The sequence below is a fragment of the Prenolepis imparis genome, unplaced genomic scaffold, assembly GCF_030444845.1.
Source record: "Prenolepis imparis isolate NDT839.2.m4 unplaced genomic scaffold, iyPreImpa1.0 SCAF_13, whole genome shotgun sequence".
NCBI lineage: Eukaryota > Metazoa > Arthropoda > Insecta > Hymenoptera > Formicidae > Prenolepis > Prenolepis imparis.
In genome coordinates, this window is record NW_028141171.1 from 10729265 (window position 1) to 10756176 (window position 26912).

General features: G+C 40.2%; 2 protein-coding genes across 12 annotated transcripts in view; one reads left to right on the forward strand and one right to left on the reverse strand.

Moving 5' to 3' along the window:
• LOC145944878 (protein turtle) overlaps positions 1–26912 on the reverse strand; it is a 247977-nt gene that overhangs the window by 114841 nt on the left and 106224 nt on the right. For all 11 annotated transcript variants that reach the window (XM_083053508.1, XM_083053512.1, XM_083053517.1 and 8 more), the window contains one exon: positions 13280–13311. The gene's annotated coding sequence lies outside the window, so the exon portion shown is untranslated. The remainder of the gene's footprint in view (positions 1–13279; positions 13312–26912) is intronic.
• Positions 1–26912, forward strand: part of LOC145944884 (uncharacterized) — a 219505-nt gene that overhangs the window by 90025 nt on the left and 102568 nt on the right. The window lies entirely within an intron of this gene.

A 26912-nucleotide genomic window follows, 5' to 3' on the forward strand; every position in this document is an offset into this window, starting at 1 on the left:
CGAACGATCTAACGATATTTTCTATACGCATAGATGTATACGATTTTTTCTACTAGAGAAAGAGAGAGAGAGAGAAATTGCCTAGAAAAGTTTATAAGGTCAGAAGTTAATTTGAAGTTTCACGAAAAGTTCAACGAATTCTCGATATTTGAGATAGGATTACATGCAGCTGCGAGCAAGCAACGACGTACATATATATAGCTCGGAAAGTATAGAACGGTCTAATAGTTTGTAAAGCGCGCTCTCTCCTCGCGAGAAAAAGGAGGCCAGAGGCGGTAGCGACACAGAGGCAGCGTGAGGTTAAGCAACTTGACCCGAGCCGCATAGAATGTTTCACCTGGATGAAATCGTCCCCACCGCTCCGTCGGTCCGCACCCTCTTGACGTCACAGATGCACCCGATGACGTCACGCCGCAACGTCACTGCGCCGCCGGTTGGCCCAGGTCAGGGCTCGTTCCTAGGGACGCGTACCGCGCCGAGGGGGTGTCGGCGGCGTGCAAGTCACACCCCTTCTCCCCCGGCTATGATCGGAGGGGTATTAGCCGCGGGCAATTAATTACCGAGGTGGCGGGGGTTGGATTCGTTAATTATAGCCGCGGTACTCGTCGTTGAATGTTCGAATATTAACGAATGTACTTGCCCCGGTGTTAGTGGCGATTAGCGTGGGCGTTAATAAATCACTCGGAACGCATTAATTCATTCTGAGATTAGTGTTAATAAAGGATTAGACAATACCATTCGGTAATGAATACCGGTGGATTAGCGTGGAATTAAATGTAGACTGCTCCTCGCGATTAGCAAGGTAATTATCGAGTGCGATAACAAAGGACTTATTTGCATATATTATTATGCGGTGGCATAATATTACTGTGTTATTAAATTACTCTTTGAAAAATATGAACAAATATACCGTAAAAAAATATACTCCTCGCATAATTAAATAATATAGAATAATATCTCGAGATGAATACATTGATTCCCCTGTATCGTATTGTATCGTACTGTATCTTGTCATCACACACACACACAATCATCGTATAATTTTAGAGCGAAAAATGCTATTATTAAAACAAGCTATTTGCTATTTTTCTGAAAAAAAGTTCCTTTGACTAAATTAAGAACTCGCTGTGTAAATAAAGCGATACGCATGACGTCGATTAACTGCTACGTCGACAGCACGCAAGTCACTCCCTTCATGAACGCGGAGCATTAGCCATAGGCAATTAATTACTCAAATACCCACGCAACACGGTTGACGCGTTAATTATACTAAAGGTGTTCGTAAATACTCAAACGACAACACACGAGCGTTCTGACGACAAATAAGCGCGATAACGTATACACAGCGTCAATGACAGCATATTACGCCTTGCAGTTACTTTTAATTAGAACAGGAATGTGTTTATGCTTTGCTCTAAGTGGAGAACTCATTACCTATGTCATTAACTCTTATTCGCGGAGTGCTGGAAATCCCATGAAATTTCGTCGACTTCATCAATATTCCGTAGAAATTCTACGTTTTAGTTTAATCGAGTGAAATTTTTCAATTCATTAAACAGATTCCAAATGATGAAACACGCGTAAGATGAAAAGTGTAATTAATGCAACAATAACTTGCGGACACAATTAATATCCGGATAACGACAGGACCATCGAGATAAAATCGCGGCTCGCGCATTTCCTCTCTTGTCGCGGAAATAATTACTCTCCGATTACGATCGACCGCGCTATTCCGAACGTCAGCGAATCGTCTTACATCATCTCGAGACGGTTACCGGCGGTTTTGGGGGTGGGTCGAGGAAGGGGGAGGAGAGGATCGAAGGGAGTTTCGTGAGCGCCACTTTATGAGTGGCCTCGTTATCGAAATGCGATAATTTGTTTAGCCGACCGCGAAATCGCTCTTCTCGTTCCCTTCATCCCCTTCATCCTCCCTCTCGCCGCACCATCCATCTCCCTTTCCCACTGCATCGACGATTGTCGTCCCCGTTTCGTCCGCGTACACATTTTCGTCGCCTCTCGACGCTCGCGTTATCGTGCGCCTGACAGGACTGACATTTTGGCATCATTACGATGTAAATGAACGCGGAGTGTCAATACTTCGGGGCTCGGGGTCACACAGTTCGTTCATTATTTTTCGCGACCAAGCATCCGTCGAATAAGTCCGCCGAGATACAATTTGGATGAAATTTTATTTTTTTTTCGCGTATTACTCTCGCGATACTTTTGACATTTTTCCCGCCGTCCGATTTCTATTTGAATCGAGAGAGAAATAATTTTTTCCTAGAAAACTTCGATAATGAGAGAGAAAAGAGAGGGAGAGAGGGAGGACTTTTTATACGATCAGAGGACGGAAATCGTGATAAAGCTTAAATGAATAATAACTTGCTACAAGATTTTGCAGATATTAAAAACTAACGAGGTTACACGATTATAATTAATTACTAAAGTCATGCGAATGAGAATTCGCGAATCATTATCTGATAATACACGAATTTGTCTTTAGCCACGCACAGAGAAATGTTTGTTTTTATATTCTCGCATAGCTGGTAAAACATGACACTATTCATTTACCTCGCACGAGATTTTTTTTCGATATTTCTATAAAACTTTTCTTTTATATATATAATTAAGCAATAACATAAAAAAAATTTCTAGGCGATAGAGACGGACTGTTGCAATGTGCCCCCGTTCTAACAAAGCCGATTAAAACATTCGTTAGAGTTTTGTTTAAATCCAAGAATGACGTACGATTGGATTTACATCGCACTGTTCATTTTACATATCGCTACGATGACACATCCGCCTGGTCGTATCGATTGAACACAGGCTCGGATTTCCAATTATTTTGACGGAGAAAGCCTCGGCTGTCGCAAGCGGTCTGGATCACACTCAGAGACACAAGTGGAGAAACGTCTGTCCAATGTGTGTGTATGTGTGTGTCTGATAATTTTGAGACGGGATAAATTACCGTAGGGCAAACGCGGTCTCCCATATTCGGAGGAGGCGCTAACAAGGTCGACAATAACGGTCCTACATCCGCTTCCACACGTGACAATTTCCCATGTGCGAATGTGCGGAAATTTTTCGATGTTCCTTGGCGCGCCAGCTCCTATCTACCTACTCTATACCTACCTACCTACCGGAAATTAAATTTTGATAGCGTCTATGGAATCACTTCGCAAAATTCCATTTTAAATCAATGTTTTCACAAAAGTTTGGCAATATTCGTTTATATTCACGATATGTGCGCGCAATGGCGTTACATATCAACTTACTAGACCGAAAAGAATAATAGTATTTTTTAACGATACGATTTTTTTTCTTACAAAAAGAATGTATATTTATTGAAAAAATACTGAACATATATAATACTGAATATATATATATATATATATATATATATATATATATATATTTCTAATTTCGTTTAATATATATAAAAATATATTAATTAATTATGCAATGTATAAAAATTCAATATTTAAATCTTTAATAAATAATGTGAACAAAACAATAGATTTTATACAAGAATCATACGATCAACCTGCGCTTTTATTAGACTCGCGCATCTTCGTAGCTCCGCCACGCTGCATGTCTCGCGCGAGACTGATCGCCACTACTGACCGCCGCGCTGCACGTCTCGCGCGAGATTGATCGCCACTACTGACCGCCGCGCTGTCTCGCCTCGCGCGAGGTTGATCGCCACTACTGACCGCCACGCTGCACGTCTCGCGCGAGGCTGATCGTCACTACTGACCGCCGCGCTGTCTCGCCTCGCGCGAGGTTGATCGCTACTACTGACCGCCGCGCTGGACGTCTCGCGCGAGGTTGATCGCCACTACTGACCGCCGCGCTGTACGTCTCGCCTGACGAGACCCAATATCACTTTCTTTCTATCCTTCCCGCTAGACTCGAGCGTCCATGCGTCCACCACGCTGCACATCTCAAACGGGACTGATCCCCACCACCGACCACAAGACTCTGCGCAGCAGTATCGTCACGTGACGGTGAAATCTAACTTCGCAACCAAGAATAAACCCAAGATGATCAATCAGTCTCGCGCGAGACGCGCAGCGTGGCAGGCATATGGAGATGTGCCAATTTAATGGAAATGCATCAGGTATTTTAATTGAAAGATTCTTGTAGAAAATTCTATTTCTTTGTTCTCAGTTTCTGTTATAGATTTAAATATTGAACTTCTATGTATTGTTATATATAATTAATAAATATATTTTTATACATGCATTGCAATAATAATTTTTATACATGCATGCGTTGCAATTTTTAAGATTTTGTTATCATTTAAAATATTTAATGATATATATAATTATTTCTTATAATATCTTAAATCCATATATTTAATTAATATAATTAATATAATTTAATTATTATAATTATGTCAATTTAATATAATTATATTAAATAAATTATATTAATTATATTAATTAAATATACGAATTTATTATATGTATATATATCATAGCTTTAAATCTTCAAAATCGTCATTAAAGATCACGAGAATCATTCTTACACGATTATTAGCGATTAAGATGAAAGAAACGCTTAGAGTTACGGCTGACGTGAAATATATATCGGGGGATGGCGAATGTTCGTGTGCGGTCTAATTTCGAATCGAGCTCTAAATTACCAAGAACTCCGCTGATTCTACCATGTACAGTGAGGCGACAAGAACAGCGGCAATATAAGCGCCGTTATCTGGCATGCCACGTGAACATTTCCCACATCCGCCTTATCCGTCTATATCGCGAGATTGGCATTCGCACGTCCGCACGTGTGTATATGGTCCAATTAAGCGATCGCTGCGTTGTCGGACACGCTTATTTGGATATCGCGCAGAGTCTGTCCGGTAAAACGCGAAAAGAGAATATCTCTCTCTCTCTCCTGTTCGTTACCTTCGTTCTCACATTAAATTTACACAAGCCAAGTCACGGTGAGTAGCGCGACGCGACGGACTCTTTCCTACTGTTTTCCCTGCGCAAATAGGCACAGCGTCTGTAGGAAAACAGGTACTGAGGTAGGAAGGTAAAGCCGAGCACACAGAGACGTCTTTTTAAGAGAGCTCTCTGGCAACTCTGAAAACTTTCCCGGTATATATATAACCTGAAAAAATTCTTATACTCTCCTTATTACTTACTACCAAATTAATTTCACAAATTGAACGTAAATTGAATTACGCGCGTAACGCGATACGAATGCCTTACGCATAATTAATTCGCTTTTGAATCGAGTATTAGAACCGAACTATCATGCGTGATAGATATAGATCAATGACGTTCATCGATAAATGCATAGTGCTCTCCCTCTCACTCTCTATCTACCTATCTAACTGTCTGTGTACGTATTATATTTGGTGTATATATGCAGGTACGGATCATTAGCTGACGTTAAGCGAATATGCATGTAGAGAGCCATATAGCAAGCGAATACTCATCGAGGGAAATACCCATGTGAGTAAACGGAGATATATATGGATCTATATGGGCATTACAAATACGTTATAGATGGCTACTCACAGCTGTGCAGTTTATAATGCTTACGCGAATGCATTTTTTTTTTCATCGAACGTGAGTAAACATGGACTAATTAATATTTGTTCGCGATCGGTCTGTAAATAAGCTATTGAACTCGTATATTTACGAGCTTTGTGAAATATATACGCCGGGTTATGCACTGGATATAAAATGGGATATAATGGTTACCAATACATATGTGCAATGTATAACACAATGCCTTTGATATTTTGATACTTTTACGTAAATAAGTATATTCAGATTCAGGGAATACGGCTTTTCTTCCGACCACAACTTGGGATATTTGTATTATCTCTCTTTTTCATTTTTTGCTTACTGCGAATAATAGATTCTTATTTATATATCACGTAAAGAGGATTCAAGTTATATGCTTCGAATCAAACACAAAATAGAATATCGATGCACCTCGGACGCATATTTATAGATACGCATTCTCATATTTCTCCATAGTTTATTATACATGTGTGCGCGCATGGCGAGTATCATTAGCCCATGTTAAGCGAATATACGCATATGTATATCTGCGTAAATTGCACCGTCTCGTCGGGTATCAATTTTGGTAGGATGTATGCAAACGACGTGCGTGGTTAAATGCTCACGAGAGGAAACACGCACGTGATGATTCCCAGGCGCGATGGATTTCCATGTGACACGATTTTGCGCACTTTTTTTGTATGGAAAAAAAACGCCATCTTTCCGGAGGAACATACAGCCTTCAGCGAGAAAATGTTGAATTTTAATATTAATATTTTAATAATTTCTTGTTGTACGCAAAAGCACTCTCGACGTCGATGATTATAATAAGTATAATTTTTTAAAATTTTAAACTGTACATCCAAAAATATATTTTACGAAAAATATTATAATGTAACGTACTTAAAAATATATAATATATATATATATATATATGTTTTTTTGGACTGCATTGTTATCTTTATTCTAATGGCTGCGACATCGTGCAACCGCTATTCGGTTAGCGAGACAAGAAAAGTCCGAAAATGTTAATTTACTTTCGTGCTAGTAACACGTTTTGGCGTAACAATTTGTCCCGCGCGTCCTGGAAAATGCAGAAGCATAAACTTTGTAATTTAGTTACGTTTTCTCGTTCACTCGCAGCGCTCACGTGGCGCATGCAAATGTTATTACTCGCGTCGATCCAACGTCGAGTATCAATTCTGGAGGTGCAAATGAGAGGGGAAAGTGAGAGAGAAAGAGAGAGCAAGAAAGAGGTGCGATGTAATTTTTCGAAAAGATTACTAACTCTGAAACGAAATTGATTTTACGTCACGTTATGCTACAATTACATTTTTTTTTCTTTCAAAGCACGAATTTTTAATAAGAAAACGCGATTCTGATTATTTTGTCTCCAGACTATATTTAGTATCGGGTAAATTTGAATTTTGTGGTAATATTTTCGTCGCGATTGGACTTTGTTGTTAAAATAAGTTTGGAAATATTCCTCGCGAGACATTTACATAAAATTATTACAAAATATAAAAATAATATACTTATGCATAAATATTAAAATTGTAAATTTTTCATTTATTGGACACTATATACATATATTGTGCAATCGCGATAGCTCTTTCGTAATCTTTTGTAGTAACAAACTGCGTAATAAATTTCGGGACTGTTAAAATCGAACGAATTAAAAGAAGAGAGTATTAAATAGCTGTAGGATCGCGCACAGGGATCCGGATCGGTATTATATCGCATCTCTCCATCGTTGGGTACATTTTATATCACCGACGACTGGAATATAAAAATAAAAATAAAAGTACGCGTCGGTTATGGGATACACGGTATCGCAGACGCGGTCCCGCGATATATGCGTATATACGCGATACGATATGGTGTTGTTCGGAAATCGATTAACCCATATACCCCAGGAAAATATGCCTCGCCCGAATATTCGTGAATTGTGCACCCGTGTCGCCCGAGATCGCTTTGTAACGTTGTTGCGCGCACTGAGGCGATCGTTACAGAGGAAACGCAATTGATATTGCATCGGATGTAATGTGCGATAAAGCGGTAAAGAGATCGGATGCCCGCGCGATTCCCGGCAATAGTTTAAGCTCGCGCCTTTGTCAATTTCGCATTAAGTTGGGTTAATCCATTCGTTACGCTGCCGTTGCCGGGTATCAAAGAGAACGCTTGTAACGAAAATCAAAGCCGCGCGACGTGATGCAAAGTTCAATCGGATTACAGAATCCGATGCATTATAGCGGGCGGAATGCGTGTAAGATAAAGTTACACACACAGGCCCGCAATTGTGTTATTTCGGCAAAAGTTCTCTCGTTCTCTCCGTTCGACGATTTTTCTTTCGCCAAATGAAACGTTAGAAAGTCGCGATGAGTGAGTTCTTTTTTCACTCGCGAGATTTAAAGATGCTGTTGGATTAAACGTCATTAAATGTCACTTCACTTGCGCGCGCCAAGAGTTTGAATGCAAACCGAAAGTACAAACGCGCGAATAAACACTAGGAAATAAACTACCGCGTCGTTGAACGATCCTCTCTCTCTCTCTCTCTCTCGTTTCAAACGTCTCACGGAGTCGCCGGAAGCGCCGGCATTGCTCTCGTCACGTTGGCGTATTTACTGTAATCAGACCTTAATTGGAAACCGGGTGCTCCGTACTCCGGGGACAAGACGCTTCCTTCCGGCACAACTCACGCCAAGATTACTCGATATGCGCGAAACTCGCAAACACACGCGAGAGACGTTTGAGAGGAGCCAATCAATCGCTCTCCGCACTCCCGTCCTTTCCCGCAAGGCGAGGAAATTTCACTCCCATGCTCGCCAAGAGCCCGAGTAATCACGAATCGGTACAGTTGCACTGGGAGACTCGAGAACTCGAGAGGAAGAGGGAACGGATTTTATTAGCGAGGTTGCACAGACAGAATCGGTAAATTAATGCGCGTTTCTTCATGAGAGTTTGCCCAAGATACCATCTCTTGCAAGATATATAGCTAGATATGTAAAATCATTTTTATTCCGTCATTTTATTCCGTAATTAAATGTTTTTCTCTTAAGGTAATATCGGAAGCAAATTATATTCGAATGGCGAATCCAACGGTGCATCGAACAGGCCTATTTCGAAAGGAACGTTTCCGCCAATTATGCATTACGGTTTTATTACAGCGCGATCAGGCTTTGATTAATAATTGCGGCGCGCGATCGTAAAATTCCACTGAAATGTGGCAACAGATTGCGAATTAGCGGCTTCCATATTGGGAAACGCGTGATCGTTTCGCCGACTGTTACATATGATCGTACTGCTACCTGCTGCCAATCCCTTTGTCATCGTACGTGACACTCGTTTCGTTCATTAATCGTACAATCATCAATGACGCGGTTGACATTACCCTCTACTAGTCATATTCTGACGTGACAAGTACAAAACCAATTATTAAACGCATTAAGCACATAGTTAACTGCTTCCTTTGATAAAAAGTAACGAAATAAAAAATGTCAAAGGTAATGCTGACTTTAAAACTTATTCAATGTAATTTAATGACAAACCGTGTGCGAAAAAATAATAATATATACTATTTATCAATGATAATAATATATTCGTACCGCATTGCTAGAGTTTGGAATTCAAGTTTAACAACTTTTAACTAGCAAACGATATAAAGTAGCGAGTTTGAAGAGAGCGTTTGACGTCGTCTCCTTTCAACAATATAAGAGCGCGGAAAAACGCGAATCGCACTCTCTCGTTATTTTGTCAAGCCATATCTCCCGTAATATCTCTCGCGAGGGGATGGAAAATTTTATAAACACGAAATCTTTTTCCATTCTTGCGATAGACATCGTCGGATTGAAAAATACGTATTTTTCAACGCTTCTCGCGGAAAGAGAGAGAAAGAGCCGCGCTTCGGAAATGCAACGAACGTAGTATGTAGATGGTTTATTGTGCACGGCGACGTGAGTGACGCTTAAAATCACGGGACGCGGTGGTTTTATTCAGTCCGTTCATTTCGACCTCGTCGCCGTTTGACAGACGCCGACCATTACTTTTGACACGTCCTATACATACATCGCACCCCTTTCCCCCTTACTACCTCCCCTATTTTACCTTTTACCTGAGATTGTACCGCATCATTTACTCCCCTGCTTTCACAAATCATTCCAGAAAAATTGCCGCTTTTGCCTCTCCCTTTCGCCTCCCTTGGCCACCCCCACGTCTTTTAAGTATGTACATCGAATTGTATCATGTCATCGGCGTTTTCGGCGTTTATTCATTGAACGCGATCGAACGCACCAACGAGCCCGATAAAAGTTTGTCCACTTTTGATAAATTGCGGTCGCGACCATTTGTCAATTCTTATGGTTATTTCTGGCATTATGGGCGCTCGATTTATTAAGCAATATTTTAAGGGATAAAATATAAAGTATATATTCCGTTAAACACACACAATTTTTCGGTGTAAAAATAATTCTATACGCGTGATACAAATCTGTCCTGTACAAATGCATGTAATTTTGTTCGTGCATATTTTTATTTATAAAGTATATATAAATATATAATATATCTATAAGTATTTATGTATTATTTTGAACATTATTATTTGATATCTGTGTATGTGTGTGTGTAATCTCAAGCAAATCCAGTCTGCTCTATTATTGAAAATCGATATACGTGCAGCAGTGCATGCTCAATGGAGGAGCAGAAATAAATCTTCAATGAATAATGTTCATTCACGCGAAAGGCGCTATTGAGAGGAATTTAATAACTCCGTCATTGAAAACGCGAGCAAGGAAAAGACGTAACACCTCTATCGCAAATGAGAAAATAAGGGTAATAAGTACGCAAACTATTTTTTAACGCGCATGTTTTCATCGAAGATGGAGCGTAAATTTCACGAATAAAATCGTGCGATGTGTTTGTCTCTTTTACTTTCTTTTCACTTTGCGATCCCCTTCGCAGAAATATTTCTGATAAATCTCGGTTAAACGTTGTGTATCATTTTTCGTTACTCTAACACAAAAACTTATATTAGAATTAATTGCTAGAGTTACTTAATAAATTATATATTAATTAAAGAAGAATTTAAATACTTATGCGTTTTTAAAAAGCGGAAGAAATTGTCTAAAGAAATCTCTTCGTAATTCACTTTGTGCAAAGCGCACAATGTAACTAACGAATTCATTTACACGTGAATGTTGAACTCGTACTCGAGCAAAGGGCAACGAGATTCGAAAAGGTCAATTGAATTTTTCAACACAAAGGAGAGGCTTTTTCTATTTATCATCAGCGCGCAAAGGAAAATCATCGCCGCTGCTTATGCCAATGTTTTCATTTAACTTACCTCGTATGCAGCTAGTTCTCTCTCGCGAATGCACCGTAATAGCCCCATTCTCGCCCTGGGAAGGTATCCCGCGTGGATCGCGCCGAGGGATAATCCCGGAATGGGGTAAGGGGGTCGGGGGTGGAAAGCCGCGGCGCTCGGCTTAATAGAAAACCGCACGGTCCCACGTTGTGTATGTAGGTACGAAAACGCGCGAGTCTCCCGGACTCGATGTGCACGAGTGCACCGAGCGCAATTTCAGGGATAACGTCGAGGCGGCGGGAAGATAACATCGCGAAAGAGAGAGAGAGAGCGGGATAGAGTCGTCGTCGTCGAACAGGAAAATAATAAACGCGCGCGAATAAGTTCTCTTTCCGTTCGAATATGCGCGACGATTAAACGTGACGTCGAGCGCGCAATTTTCCCGCGAGAGGGGTAACGCGCCCCCTTTTTCTCCCTCTCACCCTCTTTGCTCGCTTCGCGAAATGAGAATAATAACTCGCGACCGTAATAAAAAGCGAATGAATTGTCCGAATGAATTTCGTATGTCGTAGCGGACAATAATTCGCCGTGGCGGGGGACCGACGCGACCGGATTATTACGTTTATACGACAATCGCGGGAAATATAACATTCGGCGAACGGCCGGCAAAAATATTGTTTGCCGGACGAATCGCGGGATTCGTGTCCAATTAAGCGATCGAAATCGTGGAATCGGATTAACCATTGGTTATACATATATATACGTATATATATATATATGTTCGTATAAACTTTATCGAGCAAACTTCGCTAACTATACACAACGCGCAAATTGCGTAGCATAAATGAAACTGTTTTTCCATGGAGATCTCTATACATCCCGCGTATATATAGAGATCCATCTAATTGGTAAAAGAACACACGCGTAGCAGCGGGGAGTTCCCTCCGTTCGCTGGATGAGTTACGCGCCTAGTTTAAATTCAAGCAGTTGCAAATCCGCGCGCAGGATTTTCGAGCTTAAAGTTGAAACGAGGCGAACAATGGCTTTCATTAAACCGCCGAAGTCGCGACTTGTCGGAACTTACCCGTGTCGTTGGCCGTTAATGAAATAGCGACGGATCATTATTCATTCACCGTGAGAGATGAAGCGGAAAAATTAACCGCTGATCTGAAATTCATTGCGCGGGAACGAGGTTTAAAAGGTCTCGGACGGAGAAACGTCCCCGTCGTTTGCGGACTTTAGTGTCGCGACCCTCGCGACCCTCTGTACAAACTTTATTAGCTCGAAAATCGATATAGGCAGAGAGAGAGAGAGAGAGACAAGTTCTTCGTGGCTGCCATTCGGTGGCGCGATCCCAGGACGGCGATCCGTCTCGCAGGAAGACTCCTATAGGACGGATATGTCGTTGCTGGCGCCGCTTTCCACCCCCTATGTATAGGTCTGTCTCTCCGTAGGTAAATAAGTGGATTCGTCTCATCCCGGAAATCGAAATAAATATCATGCTATCGGTCTCAATTTCACCAAAGTTTCGGCGATCTCCGCACATTCACACGGTGGACGATATACCCTGATATTGGCATCAGCCGATATGGCGACTTTATTTGAGATTTCTTGAAAGAAATATGTTCGACACGCGGCGTACAAGCAAGCAAAACAAATTGAAAAGAAATCATTCTTATCCCAAGCTTCGCGGTTGCAAATCATAGAATTTTTTAAATTGGAAGGAATATATTGCAACAAATATGTTGTGACTGTTCGGTATAAAAATTATCGAATTTATTCAGCAAATATTATAGAAATTTTCTCTCCCTTTGAATTCGTTCCACTTGCCGTGACGCAAACCGAAAGAAACCGGAGAAAGTATGACGCGAGGAAAAGCAGGCGGAAAAATTGCCGATCAGAGTCATTCCTGTGACAAACTTCCCGGTAACTTTAACATATGTCCTCGGACTATCTGCGCTAGAGCGAGTTGGACGTCTCGTGGCCTCGCGCGACACTGAAGAGAAATGATATTTTTTTTCGGATGATGAATACAAAATCATTCCGAGTTGCCAGAAGCGACCTTACTGCAGTGTACGTAAATGGTTCACCTAGCGTCCTCGTTCGGCGACGTCTCATCAGCCGGCGTCGCGTCGATCTAGCCTTCCAACGACGTCATTTATTATTCGAATATGAAAAGACGAGCCATTTAGACGCATTGAAATTTTTCGCGAGTCATTAGGAAAAGAAAGGGGAGCGCGATTTCGATTTCCTCGAGAGAGTTGCGAAGGACGCGTCTGAATACACGCATCTTCATCTACTCAAGGCTCGTCGCGGGTCATTAAAGAGAATCACCGTCGTTTTTCTATTCGAGAACGCGATAAAAATATATTGAAGGCCGAATAGTATCAAAAACTTGACTCTGCTCTCCGACGTTCACATCTCTTTCTATGCATAAATAAATTGATTAACTCACCGAAAGTACTGGTCCTTCCTCGCGATTCAGACCTGCAACAAAATAATAGCAATTAAAACGTTATAAAATCGCAAAGTGAAGGAAATGTTAATATTGCAATTGCCAAAATTCAAGAATTAGACTTTAAAATCACTCGCGGCAGTCACGAAACTTTCATGGCAAATAAAAGTGATAAATTATACGTAAGATTTCGTTGTGAAAGCAACATCTGTTTCGAGAGTGACCTTGGAGGTAAATACGATAATCCTTCGCTCATTTTCTTGAATTGAAATCAATAATTGACAGACCAGGGGAGAGAAAATCCAGACGCGGAAAAGGGAGGAAAAGCGATCGCCACTGCGGACGCAACCACCTGCCGGCCTTTCCGCCGGTCTTCAGGATTTCAGTCCAGTAATTGCCGCGGCAATTACCACGAATTACGGCGATAATTACCGTCATTATGTGGTGCAGTAATTTTGGTAATTACTACGGTAAATCGCAAGTTCTCCGATTGCAACCCGTTCGCTCCTCTTATCTCTCTCTCTCTCTTGCGGTCAGTACCGGATAACTTTTAAGTTAGCCCGTCCAATGACCAACAACGCTACGAGGAATCAAATTTCCGTCCGGAGGTAATACGAAGCCGAAGGAAAATGCGGGTCAGTGGTCAATGCAAATTGCGAGATGATGACGTAATTCGGTAAAGCGCGGCGTACATCCTTAAGTACACATTTTAAAACTGACACCAGAGATATTATCTCTTAAGATTAAGAGCGGTTACTGAGTTGGCAAAACAGAGAAAAGTACTAATTAAGCGCGTGTTTTTCTTTTGCATTATTCGCGTCTAAAGAATCAGTTTTATCGAGAATAAGTATATACGATTCGAAATTAATTCGAGGGAATGAGATACCTCGCAGTCACTGATATATAGCTGCCTTTTCACAATCGATGAAAATTCGCTTTAATAATGAATTAACGCTTTTACTCATTTCCGTTGATAATGAAATGAAAATAAGTGAGAGGGCGTACAAAGAGAGAGAGAGAAAGAGAGAGAATAAAAAATTCTAAAATATCGTAAAACTTCTTGCGCTTTAATTCATCCCCGAACTTTCTTTCCAAAGTCTGCCATTTCAAATTATTATCGTTATGTAAATGGTAATAATAACAATATCTAATTGATAAACCAGCGGACGAAAAAAAAGATGAGATTTGCAGGATTAAACACTTGAAAAAGATGAGATGGCATTTATATGTGTTCTGATTTATCGTGCAAGGGGATTTTATATAAAATAAATATTGCTAACGACGACAAAGTGTGAGCTATGATTTGTCGCTGTATACGGCACATTCGATCGAAACGAATCGCTCTACCTGCATAGCACCACTTCGATATTCGAAACACGAAGTTATTTAATGGGCTGCAAGAGCAACGGCTGCAGTCTGCAAGAGGTATTACGAACGCAGTTGCGCAACAGTAACGACAGAAACCATATAGTACACGGCTATTCGATCCAACTTTGCGCTTTGTCAGTCTGAATCACCTTTCATCCGTTTCAAGACCGATAGAACAGCGCTTCTCTCTCTTTCTCTCTCTTTTTCACGCATTCACGATCATTCGAAAAAAATATGACGAGAATATTAATTGATGATTAATCGATACGAGAAATATTTCATCACATTCGGCGAGAGAGATTCAATCGAGCGTAATATTTTTAATATCTGAAAAAAGTGCATCAAATATGAGCATCGCTGAGTAAACTGTTTCGCCCGCGAGCTCGACATATGAAAGGTGACATTTTTAACATTGCCGCTGATCGAAACGTCATTGTTGAATTTGGTGTGACAATCGCTTAACCGGAATGTTTGCCCGGACGCAGCCGAGCGATGCGACCGACCGGTGCAGCCGGTGCGTTTGAAATGATTACCGATACGTTGCGTCGTCGCGTTGAATGGCACATTGAATTGTTAGCGGCTATTTGCGAATTTATGAACCGCTCTACCGACGACGATTCGCCTCGCGCCCCTTTTTGCGGCCTCTCGCAGCCACGATAAATCGACAAAATATCACAAGTAATGGATTAATTAAGAGCCTAGCGTGGTAGACGGGTCGCAAATTATTTTTTTTTTTTTTGTTAAAATATTGTTTACTACGTCTCGGTCCTAATTTCGAACCATTTTCAGCTATCAAATACACATGTAGTAAAATTATTAAATTCGAAAATATTTTAGCAGGATACAAAATTATATAATTATAAAATTAAAATTGTATAATATTTTTTATATAAACAAGAGCAATATTTTTATCAAACACCGAATATAATCGATATAGCGTTCGTTACAGCAACGTAATTTTCTCTTGACATTTTCATTCTCTAAATTTTCGTCTAAATCTTCCACTCTTGATCTTCGAGCGAAGGGCGACGCTAGTTAAAAATCAATTTCGACCGTCGAACAAAATATTCAAATTACGACTCTTCCAAGTTTGCCGCGATGTGCCCCCGCGGGAGTTAACCGCGCGATATTTTTACCCTCGACACGTCTCGTTCATCCTCCCATCGTTCCCTTACTTAAGGAAAAGAGGGGTCGTATCCAACGACTCGCATGAGCGGACTGGCAAAAGGCTCGTGGAAATACCGAAAGTTATGAAAGTTTTATGACAGACTATGAGAGAACGTCAGAAGAGCAAGAGAAAATAGAGGAAAAGAGAGCAGAAAACAGAAAAGAGAGAAAGAGAGAGATAGGCAGGTTTTGTGTTGGGAGGATAGCAGTTGCGGCTACTCTACGAACATTTACGGCGAGCCAATTTTTTCGTTTGATTATTCAACACGCGCGAATGCATCTCGATCCTCTCGGCGATTGCATCTGACGGCCGGCCGCGATCTGAAAATTTGAAAACGGGAAAAAGGGCAACTATACACGCGGAGAGAGAAAGAGCGGAATCCAAAAGCCTGGTGACTATGGTTTGAAAAATGTAACGCCATTCCCGAAAGCCACGATTTTTATCGTTATAGAAGCGGCGCCGACCGCGGATGCCGCGTGTGAATTCCTCGAGATACACCCTTAGATACGTAAACCATCGGCAATTTGTTATCGCGTTTCGCGAAATAAATCGAGGGGGTTACCGTACGATAGGGGTGTAAGAGAGAACGACGAGTCGTCCGAGAATAAGGCTGGTGTGGGGCGCGATAAATCAAGACTCGCACGATAATGAAATTCAATGCTTCGGGCCCCGGGTGTATCAGGCGAGTTTTATCAAAAGCGCCTATTTATCTTTCTTACAAAACAGTTTGAGAACAGTTCGCTCATAAACGGCATCGGACGGAGAAAGATTCTCGTCTTCGAGTCGCTCGGTTAGCGCCGCCTTCTACCGCGGGACGAAAACTGGGACACCGAGATTGATGGTTTTTCTTTCATCCTTGTGAAGTTCCCCGAAAATACTACCGACATTCATAAATTTCGTAAACATCTTCAGGTGAAGATGTGTCCCGATACACGAGGCTCTCTCTCTCTCTCTCTCTCTCTCTCTCTCTCTCTCTCTCTCTCTCTCTCTCTCTCTCTCTCTCTCTCTCTCTCTCGTGGATTGTAATAATCGAGATAATCTTTAGATCTTTTAAATTTTATATTCGAAACTATACAAAATTATTACAATAAAACGAAAGATAATAGACATTTTTATATATGTATATTAAAATTAATTCGACATTTATTTTTTTGATTAAACATAATTATATATATTATGTAATAATTAAAATCAAAGCAATCAAAAATTAAATCTATGTATATTTTCACAGTCTTCTTAAATTAGAACATGATAGTTTTTAATAAAGAAATCGATATTAAGCGCATTTGATGAAGCAAGTCGAAGAAATAAAAAAACTCGAATGTACACTCCCCATGTCAAGTGACAAAGGAAAACCTTAAAAAGCTCAAATAGCGTAAAAGCGATTCGATTTGTACAACCGAACTTCGATCCTAGGTCTTTGATCAAGGTTCTTTGCTCCCGTTGTCGTGTTCCCTTGTCTCGCGTAATTTCCTATCGACTTGCTTTCTGCAATCACCGTTATCTTTCGTTTTCACTGAGGCTACAAAAACGAAATTGAGGCTTTCGAAAAGAGAAACAAGATCAACAACGTATCCGCAGAACCGAACAGCGATCGACGATAAATCCCGATATCTCGGGAGCAATCAGGTCGCGCGCTGTTTTTTCCATTTCTGTCTGCCGAACAGACCGCATGTTGCATAATCGCATGATCCACAAAATCACAGATACGTAAAAGGTAAACGAGATGCGCGCAGTCAAAGCAAAAGCCGGCTAAAAACAGATCCGATTACGTTATAAATAAATTTTAGACGCAAAGAGAAAAAGAGAGAGAAAGATCTAAAACTCTCTCTTCCTCTCTTTCTCCGTATTTCCGTTCTCGTTTACCCATTGCAAATTTCAGTGAATTCCGTCGACCCATACGAAAGGTCGCGATAGCAACCGATCTGACTGGACCCACGATTGACAATCCCCTACGGATTCAATCTTCAAAAGACTGGAAATGCACATAGTAGCGGCGGCGGACTGGCCGCACAGGTGTTCATCGAAATACGCGTGTATATTCGGGATTTCCGGAATACCAGACGCAACTTTCAGCCGCGCTCTCTCTCTCTCTCTCTCTCTCTCTTTCGTTGTAAACCGAGCAGAATCCCCTCGGAATGAAGGGAGAGGGGAAAAAGAGAAGAGGGATGAAAGGGGGTTGGTGCGGAAGCTTGATGCTACGTATGCAACGTATTTAATCCGCGTTTTACGCCTCGACGGTCCGTAGCGTCATTCAATTACGTCGCCGGGGGTGAATGTTAAAGGGGGCTCTGTCGAGGCCTGTACACACCGTAGAATGACGACGCCAACTCCCCTCGTTTAGCATCCCCATCCCGTGTTTCGTGCACCCACCAACTTCAGAACGAGAGAATGTTTCCGCCCGTCTTTGCCTAGTAAACTAAGGTTCGTTTACACTATGTCGCGATTTTAATGAGAATAACAGTCACGCGAATCGATGTGTTAGAGAATCTAATAATTATAATTGCTAAAATTATGTAAAATTATCGTGTATCACGCTCAATGCATCTATTTATTGTTAATGTTAATTACGGTCGATTTATAAGCGAATTGTGAATTTCTCAGCAATATCTGCAATTTAAAACGTAAATATATAATTATATGTTAACGTTTGCTGGAATAGTTTTCGATTAAACTCAATTTATTTTTTCGCAAAATTAAATTTTACGACACTTATCTCTCTCGCCTCTCTTTACGTGGCTGCGAATTAATTTCAACACACATAGTTTCTTACACATGTTTATATACATATCACATACGTCTTCATAAATATTGCACGCGTCTTGCCAAGGATGGTTTCCGCAAAAACAAAGTTAACTTTCGCCTCTCAAGGGAGGCACAATGCAGCTCGAAGTATATAAGAGTTTACTGTATAACAGGCTTGGTGGATCACGACAGGAAGAAGATAGCAGCTGTCGACTCTCAAACGCACGTACCATCCATGTGAAAATTTGACAACAACGCGGCAGCGGAAATTAATTTCCGCAAAGGTTGGCCGGTTGTACCGGGAGTATTATCGCGAGATCCGTCCGCTACCCGGCTTAGCGAGCGAGATGCGCGCTTATAGGACTTGCCTTTACACGTACGAGCGTGTAATTGTTCAGAAAGATGCGACAACACGCGTTGCGAAAATTGAACAAATGCGGGGTCTAATGGCGGTCATTATTCAACGTTAATATAACGTTGTATAAACAGACATGATGGAAACATTAAATTAAAATACATTCGCGAAACGAGGAGATCGATAATAAACACTGTTTACAAACGCGAGTGTTGCGAATAAAATTTAGAGAAACAAAGAGATTGTTATTTTATTAAATTCTATGTATAATAAATTTACGTCGATAACTTTTAATACGTTCAATATCTTGTTAATTGTATCTATGACATATATACGGAAATTATTTAAATCTTTTATATGATTGATGTAAATGTAATCTTGAAAAATAATCCCGAATAATAAAGTTTAACAGATACTTACAATGCAACGAGTACCATGTTTTTTATTTATCTAAAACATTGCATGCGTTGTTAATATATTCATTTTAATAACGAATATTAATGTGTACATCGTTAAAAAAAGAATCAGGGGACAGCTCATTATTCGCTATTGCGATGCGCAACATACATAAATATGCCCGGGGTATGAATTATTGAAATTACATAATAATATAATCATAAAGTCACGCATGTTTAATATATATGTATATATATATATATATATATGTATATATTTATTTAATATATATATATATATATATATATATATATATGTAAATATATTTAAATATATATAAACTAGATAGATTATTAATTTCGCGCTATGAGAGGGTAAATGCGATCATTACGTCAACCATGTTTATGGACTACCTAAGGCAGTGTTTCCCAATGTAGATGTTGCTGAAACTCAAGATCTTAAAGGCCCCTTAAGGGATGTAAGCTCTTTGGTAGTACAACGAAAACGTCGAGACATTGTTATGCAACTGAGCGGATATTTACTTCTCTCTTTCTGGGATCCAACGTACTTCCTATTGCATTACACACATATGTATGTTACATCATTGTATACATTATACACATTATCCACAGATGGTTTCCGCAAAACTCAAACAGTGATTTAATTTTGTTTCTATCATTCTACCTTATTGCAGAAAAAGTTCAGAGTTAATAGTCTAAGTAGAGATATTTTTAATATGTATATGTATAATGTACATTATAAAAAAATACTATTGATACTATTTAGATTAAAATAAAACTGCTCAAATGTATGTAATAAGAATTTTGCTAAATCTTTATTCTCTTCTGTTTTCGATATATGTTGCAGTTGCATACGTTATCAATTCTCGACAATGGAGGCAAATAAATAGGATAATAGGTTTAGCGTGTTTGCGGAACATCTAAGCATAAATGCAGGTAGATAGATACGTGCGTTCTAGTGTACCCGCTTGTCTCTACACTTTGACACATGCGTGCATTCATCGTAAACGAAAACCACGACGATGCTCTTCGTCGTCGTCGAGCGTCTCGGTATCAATAATGATTTTACGCTTCCCGGGGCGTTCATATTCATATTTTCCGCGGCAGCATTCCGTCGGGAATGCACACGTTTTACTAGATCCTAGAGTACCGAATTCGCGCGAACAGCATATGAACAGAGTTTGATCTCTTCTCCTGATTTTATTCAATTTTTTTGTCTTACCTAAAAGTTATGAAAACATTATTGCCCCTGTGAATAAATTAAATTACATATTTATTCATTTTCGTCGTGATCCTTCAACGATGAGAATATACCGTAAAATTTGTATCAGCATATTTATAAACCTTTTAGACTTTACGCGTTTTCAGTATGCTTTATTATGCATTTTAAGAATGATTTATTCGAGGCGAGGGTAACGGAAACGTTACATTGAGATTAATATTAATTGACGCTACATAGGAATACGGGAAAGGGAGCTTTCGGCCGATGCACTCTAGCCCCCGGAATATTTCCGCATCGCGAGATTTAAAACGCGAGATAAACGAGCGGCCGTTATTTCGCTCGCGCGTGCACGAGTATATAGACGATTTTAACTTTTGCTGTCCAATATCGCGGGGGCGGAAAATCCGGGTTGGCGGCGCAAAGAGCGGCTCCGTTGCCGCTGCCCGCCGGAAAATATAAAAACGTCCATCTCTCCTCCCGCTGCGAGAGAGAGAGAGAGAGAGAGAGAAACGGAGATGGGGCCGGGCGAGGGCAGGGAATACCCAGCGGGGTAGAAAAGTCGCAAGGGTGAATTCCTTCGTGCCTCGAAGGGGTAGGGAGGGGGCGGCGGACGGTATGGAATTACGAAGTTTAAGATAAAATGGATTCGCGGAATCTGAAATAGAAAATTCCCTAGCTAATACCGTGGCGGGATTCTCATTCTCCTCGCATAACCTTCGTCATCCGGGAACGTCGCTTTCTTCGTATTCCGACCGCGATGGATCATCTCTTCCGTTAGACAGCGGCAGAAATAAGAGAAGATAGCCGAACGTGAATGAAACCGGTCGCGTGCCTTTCAATCATTTTCATCTTTCCAGATCATTCCCCGCGCTAACGACGCGAAAGGAGGGAAATTGCAATTGCCTGCATATGCTTCTCTTCAATCTTTCTTATTCCAGTAATAATGTAGTTAAAAACTTGGAAACATGTAGAAATTACAAGTTTAATCGATAATGTTATATTACAAGTTATCATGTCATCGCTATAAGAAAATGACGTTAAAAAATAGCTCGATCGTTAACTCATATATTTATTACAATGCGACTATGAACTGAGGGTTAAAGAAATCTATTTACGTATATGATATTGTACTATTTAGCATTGTAATGTCTCTCTGAGCGTAAAATTGAGGACGAGAAGAAAGTAAGTTGTAATCAAAAGAAAGTAATTACGAGCAACTTTAGCGCGTATGTATAAAGACGAACGTTCATTGTCAAATGGTCTGCGATAACGTTACTTATATACCGGTCTCTGAACAGGTGTGCCGTGAAGAGGAAAATAGAAACAACCAATATCGAATGAAATCATGTGTCCCCGAGATTTCCTATTTCCCTACGCTTATCCTATTTCCAGGCAAACCGTATCCGAGGACAGAGAGAACGCGCTTATTTTCTTTTTTTTGCGAAAAAAATAAGCCTGTATTATTCTTTTTTCTTTCATGTTAAATTCTCTCAAAAGAAATTCTATAAATTGCGCGAAATGAGTAAGCTTACTTTTACGTTATATTGACGATGATGATATATTTCTCTTTACATCACTTTATATATCGCGTTCGTTAATTATATAATTTCACTAACACCGTTACTTTTTTATGGTTTTTCTTTTATGCCCGAAAAGTGGCAAATACGTTATTTTTACGGGGTAGATAAATTCCTGATCTCTCGCGTGCGATTTAAGCAGGGGGAAAAAGTTGTGCATCGCGTGAGATGCTGCGTGTTCCATTAATGTTAATTATTAACCCGACAATATTCAACGACGCGCCATTTTATCGATTCCACGGCCATTACGGCAAGCGATACAAGACTCTCTCACACACTGCCCGATAAGGGCATTATCGATCGTTAGACCTGTAGAAACGTATGTATAGTCGCGAATAAAGAAAGATTATCGTCCACGCGAGTAAAGACTATCAGCGTGTCTCGCACATGTGCGAGAAAATAAAGGAAAAAAAAATAAATGAAGAGGAATAAACATTGCATTGCGAAATTAATGGTTGTGTACATTAATAGTATACTTTTTTGCTGGGCTCGCATGTATCGGCAGAGTTTCGCGGTTCTACACCGGAGTTCGGAAAACACGGCGAGGACGGTGCGGAGGGTTAGGTGAATTTATACCACAACCATTCCGGCCGCTACACACCCCTTATAACCACCACGCTAGAAGTGCAGCTCTCCACTAATCGGATTTTTGCACCCGCTTTCTCTCCCCCCCCCCCCACCCCCTCTTTCCTCTCTTCCGTGTCACAGGAAAGCCCCGAAGCTATCGGCGAGATCGCCTTTCGCAGATAATGCGGCAAAGGCGAAAAAGTAAGTCCGCTAAATGTGCAAGCGCACCTGATACACGGAAAGGATATTCTGCGTGAGAGGTTTAAATTCATCTGGTCGCCACACAATCGCTGTTCGAAACAGAATCGTTTTTCCGGAGCAATCCGGTGCAGATGTAATACTTATATAATTGGCAAAAGTTCAAGAGAGAAATCGTGCCTGTTTTAAAATGAATAAATCGTCATTCTCATATCTTTTATTAATATTAATTCAGATATTTTATATTGGTGCGATGCTGATGTAATCCTTTTATTATCGTACGTATAATTTTTAATTATGTATATTAGAATATATTATAATATATTATAATTACACATTTACATAGAATATATTATAATAAATTATACATTTTCTCCTATTGCATCAATGTCGATTGTTGATTTGCATAATCATATTTTATATATATACATATATATATATATGTCTTTAGACAAGTTTATTGTCATCATATATATGACAAAATGTTTTTATTAATAAGACATATAAGCGATTATACAATAGTTGTCAAATTAGCCATCCCTAACGCCAATTCGATGACAATCTACCATCTAACTCAATCGGTCTAATTTTCAAGCGAGTCACTCGTTACGTTCTTGCCGAGTTCTCGATTTTTTTTTTTTTTCTGTTCCTACCCGAGCCGTCGATGTCTAATTTAATCGCGGCAATTAAGGCTGGCCCCCGACGAAGAGAGTACCGTAACGATTCAGAGGAAATTGAGAAATTAATATTTCTAAGGTGCGGAGGTTACGAGGAGAGTGCGGTGGAGGAAAGGGGGCTATAGAAGAATAATTAACAGCCGCTCTATAAAATCCAATCGAAGCTTTAGAAGGCGGAGGGAACGCGGGGAATGGCGGGGGAAAGAGGTTACACCAACGACCGGTTCAATGAGCGAAGAAGAGAAACGTCCGGAAGTATATTAATGAATTCATTTGCACCCTTTTGCTTGCTTTTTCTCAGGAATAAGAATCTTTTGAGGCGACGATGAAACGCGGATTTTCGACAAGCTACAGTGCAGTAGTATATAAGATGCGTACATGCAATAAACTTTCGAAATATTTTTTAAATTGTCAAAGTATTTCGAAGTATTTCAAAGTATTTTTTAAATTAAAAATTTTTTAAATTTGTTAAATTAATATGTCGCGAGCAAAAAATCTGCAGTTAAGCTGACAGTAATTTCTAATCTTGTTAAACTACATGTATAAATTGTTCTGCTAGCGTTATAATTATTTTACATTAAATCAGTTCTCCCTCTTGTGTTTCTTACATAAAGAAAATATATATGTGCAAGACGAATTCATTGGGAATTACGTACCGTGAACTATCGACGTTTTTGCGGCACAACGCGACGACGTGATATATATATATATTCGCCTCTTTCCACCTTCCATTTCCATATCTTTACTTCAGATGAGCAAGCAAAAGCGTCGCCGAAAGGAATTGGTGAGGAAGAAAAGAAACACAAATGGTCGCTGCTGTCATTCGCTCGCACTCCTCCCTCGATTTTCGAGTACCAACCCTTAGCGAATATCGTTGAATTTATTTTTTTCGTTTATATCGAAATCAACAAAACTTTATCCTTTTGTTTGCTACTAAAAAGATCTCGTTTCTCCTTCAATTTTTCTTTTCTTTCGAGGAAAAAAGAAAAGAAACACAAATATAGTCGTTGTCTATATTCGCTTCAAATATAATAAAACTTACGGAGCTGTGCATACGAGGCTAGTATGACAAGCTACGCACAAATTCGTAGGAGAAAGTTTCAAGAAATACTACACTCGCTTCTAGAATCTGTTGATCTTCCATAAAGCAATGTAAAGTGATAACGCATCTGATCCAGCGTCAGCAAAACGGAATTGAATGAAATGCACGAGAGATCAGTATAATTTCTCCACACTCATCTCCTATACAAACATCTCCTAAGTTTATCCTCAAAAGGCTTTTAATGGATATTATCAATCTAATCGATAATAACGATATTTCAACAGATTGTGATGAACTTGGCCCTTTTATGCAGATTACACAGCTTTCATGTCATACAACGCCATCAGTGCGCCGCTCGTGGTACATTGGTCAATATCAAAGTTCGTTAATTACAGAACAGGGTTGCCCACAATCGTGTAACTGGATGAAATACCAATTTAATAGTTACACCCTTCGACCGATCAGCCGTACTAGATCGCACCGCACGTCCGCATCGCGACAGAATTAATTGCAACGCGGTTTGACTAAACAAGCCGGCCAATATTACACGACATATGCGCGCAATATTAAACAGACGCATATAATTTCAAGTATTTATATGAAGCAAAGTACAGAGTTATCAATACTACACAGATTCTAGAATCAGCTTATATTTCATATTATTTTCTCTCAGTCTCATTTACCTTTAGAGAACTAATGAAAGTGAAGTTGCCAATTCCAAGCTGTGCTATCGGTCTTTTAAAAAAATATTCGAATAAAAGTAAAATCACACAGGGTGGTATTCGTAAATAAAATTTACACGGTGTTGATTCGTTTACAGCGGCGACCATCTGGCAAATTGTACGCAAAAAATTCGTAGGATGCCATTGCCTGTACGATATGTTGTTGCGGACGTATCGTAAATTAAGCTGAAACGACTCAGCTGGGTAAAGCGCGACGTGGATATGGCTTTTATAATAAACCCATAATTTGGATGTTCCGCTGGGAAAACCAGGCTTTCAGGACGCCGGTTTAGGGGCGGAGGAGCGAGGAGACGCAAGGTTCTCGTGGAGTGCATCTCTAACGACGCGGTTCGTGGTATCGTAGACTAAAAGGATGCAAACATATTACAGGATAATGTGGAACTACTCGTTGAAAAGTGCACCATCTCTGCTCATTTATAAACCGCCTCGTTTGATTAATCGAAATCTGCGAAATATAGAGGAAGGCACGACGAAATTTGTCAAAAAAAATAGTGCCTTTTCTATCGCGATTAACTTTATTTTAATATTCTGCTTTTATTATAAACATCTGTTCGGCTGAAAAATGTCGAATTTCTCCTCCCTAAATATATATAATACGCACGTTAACATAATAGATTTGTATAAATTTCAGAATAATAAATTTTACTTTCCGTCATCGTTAATTTTGTCAAAGTTTAGCTTGAGAAGTGTACAGCATACAGTATATATACGAGTTCGCACACATTGTAAACCGTAGCGCACCGCCTTGTTCTCCGACGTGTTTCGATACGAGGTTGCGGGGTTGAGGGAGAAGGAGGGGGACAGAGGGGGACGCGCACGGTCTGGCGTGGACATAAATTAGGCGGAAATCTCCGGCAAACTAATTATCGATGCAAGCCCGACGCAAGCATGCCTCGTACCGGCACTCGATAATACGTGTACGGCTGCAAGCTACACGACGTGAGATTCGTGATCTCCCGACGCCTGCTGTTGATAGCGAACTTGTCAATGTGCGAGTCCCGTTAACGCGCCGCGGAAGACGTCGAGTCTGATAAGACGCAGGCACGATAACGAAGTAGGTCATCGTTGACGAGGAAACGTGTGCATTTTAGGTATAAATCGCGATACAGGTCTGTCACAATGAGATGCATACGGTACGTCAAGTACAATGAGCAAAGTTCTATTACAATGATGATCGATTCTTCTTCCGCATTATTTATATTTTGCAATGATATAATAATTACAAAAAAATATGTGTAAAATAAATAAAAGGAAAAATATGTGAGTAGAGTATATTTTTTTCAATTTACTTTTCTTTGTTCTCTTCGATTATATTTTTTCTCCTCTCCTCTACAAGGTTTCGCGATGATTTTCCCTGTTCCCCCGAGTAGAATGAAAATTAACCGTCGCTTCGCAGTCACGATCCGACCTCGTGAATCTAACCGGAGTTGGTGTTAGTAGGTGAGCCAGCTACGTAACACCGAGCCCCATTAGCTGTCGCTAATCATTCCGCTAATCCATCTCACCGGTCCCTTTTCCCTTCCGGTGCAGCTGAGCGTACTCTGCTGTACCATCA